Below are 3,904 nucleotides of genomic sequence, written 5' to 3' on the forward strand. Positions count from 1 at the left end.
CAGAGATAACCAGGAATGTACATAACTCCTAGGGACGTTCTACCTTCACCCACTGCCTAACTTTGAGACTCTCCCAGCATGCTCTGAGGTTCTCTTGACAAACTCTGCCAAGGGGAGCAGGGCCAAGAAGCAAGGCTGTCGAGGTTGCAGGCCTGGAATTGTCAGGGAAGATTCTGCCTCCCCCAAATGCTGCTGAAATGCAGTCTGTCACATCTGTGGCCTAGGGTGCTCTTGTGAAAAGGGCAAAGTCTGAGGGTCTATGGCCCTGGGAGTTTATGCACAGCTAGGAGATGGCTCAAGATTAGAGGCTGGTCCTTCCTGAAGGAGGGAGAAATTTCATCAATGCTCTGGCACTTAAATTTCCTCCCTTTCTCTAGAAGATCATTGTCCCTTTGGCCATCTGCTCTGCCAGGGGGTAAAGAAACCTCTAGTGCAGTATTCCTTAAAGACTATCATGCATAGGAATCATCTGGTATATATTTTAATTATGGAAACTCTCTTGTCTTCATCTACATTCTGTACAGAATAGGTAGGTCTGGTAGGGAGCCAGAGCTCTACATGGTGACCCAACATCCAGCAAGCCAAGTGACTTGGATGCAGGGCTGCTGGGGCTGGGTGGACGAAATTTTATAAATGCTGTTGTACTCTAGAATTTCTACACAGGAACCATCCCCTCCTCTCTCTCTTTCTCACACACACACACACACACACACACACACACACACACACACACTCACACACACACACACACACACACACACACACACACACACACACACTAACCCCAGCAGATGCCTCCCAGAATCCAAGTGAGCAAAAAGAGTCTTTGGAAACACTTGGTGACAGCAAGAGCATCTCAAGTTCTGGCACAGGAAAGTGTCATGTGGGTTACCTGGGCAGAACAGACTCAGACTAGGGCTAGGGAACATGGACAGGCTGGGAGGCCATTATATAGAGCATCTGCAAAGTTTCTCTCCTGCCACCTACATGCTGCTCTATCCCAAGCTACACAACCACCTTAAGTCAGGAAACCATAAGTAACTAGACAATCTCACCTAACTGCCCTCCTCAGCCATGGTGCATTTCATTTTCCTTCCTGCCACCTCCTGGCTGCTATGTAGCTACCACCTCCACCCACTATGAGCACATTCCTTTTCTATGCCAGGCCTTCCTGGATTTTGTTACCACAGGAATTGCATCAACAATGCTTGAGGTCTCCAAACCAAAGTCCCAGTGCATTGCTTGCCCTGACTCCTATGATTAATCCAGAAAGTGTCAGGTCAATTTTCAGAAGGGATGGAGCTCCTAGAGTTAGTGCCCTGCCTGGAACAGCACCAGAAATGCCATCAGCTACCAACCAACCTGTGGTGGTTGAGAACAGACTTTTTTTATTTTTAGTTTTTGTCTTCTCTCAACACTTTGTTTTAGTGTAGTATAATTGTACATAATAATGGAATTCATCACCACATATGCACACATTTATATAAAATAATTGAATCAGGAGGCTAATGGCAAACTTGAGAGATCAAGTAACAAGCATGAATCCTAGTGGCCTCCTGAAACACCATGAGCGTATTACCTCTGTCTGGAATTCTCCTTATGCAAGGTGTGTAACAGACATCTCTTGAGTACCCACTATGTGTATGTATGGTCTAGATGCTGAAAATCCAGCCATAAGCCAAGCAGACTAAAGACAGTTTTCATGAATGTTACAGCAGAGAAGGTACAAAATACATTTGTAAATAAGTAAAATAGATCAGATTGCATCAAATATAAGATGACAGCAATTGTATGACCTACCAATGAAGCAACGCTTCTAATTAAACCATGGCACAATATTTTTGTAGAAAACAGAATTTTTGTTTTGTAGTTATTGAAAAGAAGTACTTTAGGCTTAATCATACATTGATTTCTATCAGAGATCTCTCTAGTGCTTACCTTAAAAATATGTATAACAGGACTGCGGTTGTGGCTCACCAGTGCAGTGCTTGCCTAGCATGTGCAAGGCCCTAGGTTCGATCCTCAGCACCACATAAAAATAAATAAATAAAACAGAGGTATTGTGTCTAAGGACAACTAAATATATATATGTATATATATATATATATATATATATATATATATATATATTTTTTTTTTTTTTTTGACCCAGACTGTGGATGTCCTGTATTTGGGAGTCTCTTCTCAAATGCTGACATTCACTCTGCAGGGGCAGCATTGTAAGATAAGACTCATCCTGACTTCAGAGACTGAAATATGAACACATAATATGAAAATGTGAATTAATGTGGTAAAATGTATTTCTTACAATCACTGACCTATGGTATTTCTGATGGTGATGAGGCTTATGGTGAAAAGTCAAGCAGAAGGGAAGTATGAGAAGGGCTTGCGGGGCAAGGCATTGCAGTTATAAAATTTCTGTCAAGGGTGTACGTGACACATTTGAGGTACAAGAAGGCATCCTGGCCACCTTGCAGAACTTACACAGGCTGCCAAGTTGAGGTTCAACCACAACCTGACTCAAGTTTTCATGGAATGTTTATGATGCTCACAGGAACCTCAGAAGGCAGACAGTCTTGGGAAGAACTGTCAGAAGATTCTTCTCTCTGCTTCCCATCTTGTGCAAGACTACTATGAGGCAATTTATCACTCACACTTCTGATTCCACTGAGAGACAAGGCTTTCTACCTCACTCCTTGCTAGGGTATGAATGTTTCCATCTGCCCTAAATTCATATGTTGGAACCTAATCTTGAATATGATAGTGTCAGAGGGTGAGGGCTTGGGGTGGTACTAGGTAATGAGATTAGTGACCTTATAAAAGTGCCTTAAGGGAGATTCATCTATGATGTGAGAACACATTGAGAAGATGCCATCCATGACTGGGGCCTCACCAGACAGTAAATCTGCAGGCACCATTATCATGGAATTCCCAGTCTCCAGAAATGTGAAAACTACATTTTTGTTGTTTATTCTTTCCCAGTCTAAGGTGTTCTGCTATAGCAATCTAAACAGATTTTTTGACATTTTTCCCCAGACTTTGCTGCAGGATGGAATGGGCTCCTCAGCAACAGAGCACACCACCTGTCATTTTATCCCCTTGGTTCAGCATCAACCCGTGGAACTAGAGACCTGAGGACTCATGAGGCTAGAGATGATATCACCATGGGAGAGGAAGAGATAAGCTTCATGAAGCTATTTTTGCCCCCAGATTTTGCCACAGCTGGCTCTGGCTTGTCCTTTAGATCTTTGCTCTAATGTCACACCTTCAGTGAAGGATTCCCACTTAGATTTGCAAAATAACGTTTCCCTCTCTGTGTTATTTCCCATCCTTTTTCCCTTTTATCCAGAATATATGCCACTTCGACATTTTTCTGATCCATTTATATTTCCTTGTGACCTGTCTGCCTCCATGACCAGATCGCCAGCTCCATAAAGTCAAGGACAACTCTACCCGTCTTGACTCCTATCACATGGCTGAGGACTTGTATATGTTTTTGGTAAAAAACATTCACAACCTGAGCAGCCAGAGAAAGATATTCAATTATTATTTATTACCTTCTTATCTTTCAATAAACAAATCCAATTTTATATTATTTAGTTCATATGGATAAATTATTTTACTCCCTTTATTTTTTTAAGTTGTTGATGTACCTTTATTTTTTATTTATTAATATGTGGTGCTGAGGATCAAAATCAGTGCCTCACACATGCCAGGCAAGTGCTCTGCCACTGAGCCACAGCCCCAGCCCCCTTAGTTTTTATCTAATTATGGAAGTCAGAACTTTTTATATATATTGTAAAATATAATGTAGTATATTATATATGATATATATATAATATAAGAATATATAATGTACATAATCGTATATTATATATAATATATAGCATATTATATATACACT

The 3,904-nt window shown here is 41.1% G+C and overlaps 1 long non-coding RNA gene across 1 annotated transcript; it reads left to right on the forward strand.

The window, feature by feature from the left end:
• Window positions 1-2,223: 2,223 nt before the first annotated feature.
• LOC144371598 (uncharacterized) lies at window positions 2,224-3,595 on the forward strand. Its single transcript, XR_013431513.1, has 2 exons — window positions 2,224-2,704; window positions 3,037-3,595. It is a non-coding gene; the product is annotated as an uncharacterized LOC144371598 (long non-coding RNA).
• The last annotated feature ends 309 nt before the right edge of the window (window positions 3,596-3,904 follow it).

This window comes from Ictidomys tridecemlineatus, chromosome X, assembly GCF_052094955.1.
Source record: "Ictidomys tridecemlineatus isolate mIctTri1 chromosome X, mIctTri1.hap1, whole genome shotgun sequence".
Lineage (NCBI taxonomy): Eukaryota > Metazoa > Chordata > Mammalia > Rodentia > Sciuridae > Ictidomys > Ictidomys tridecemlineatus.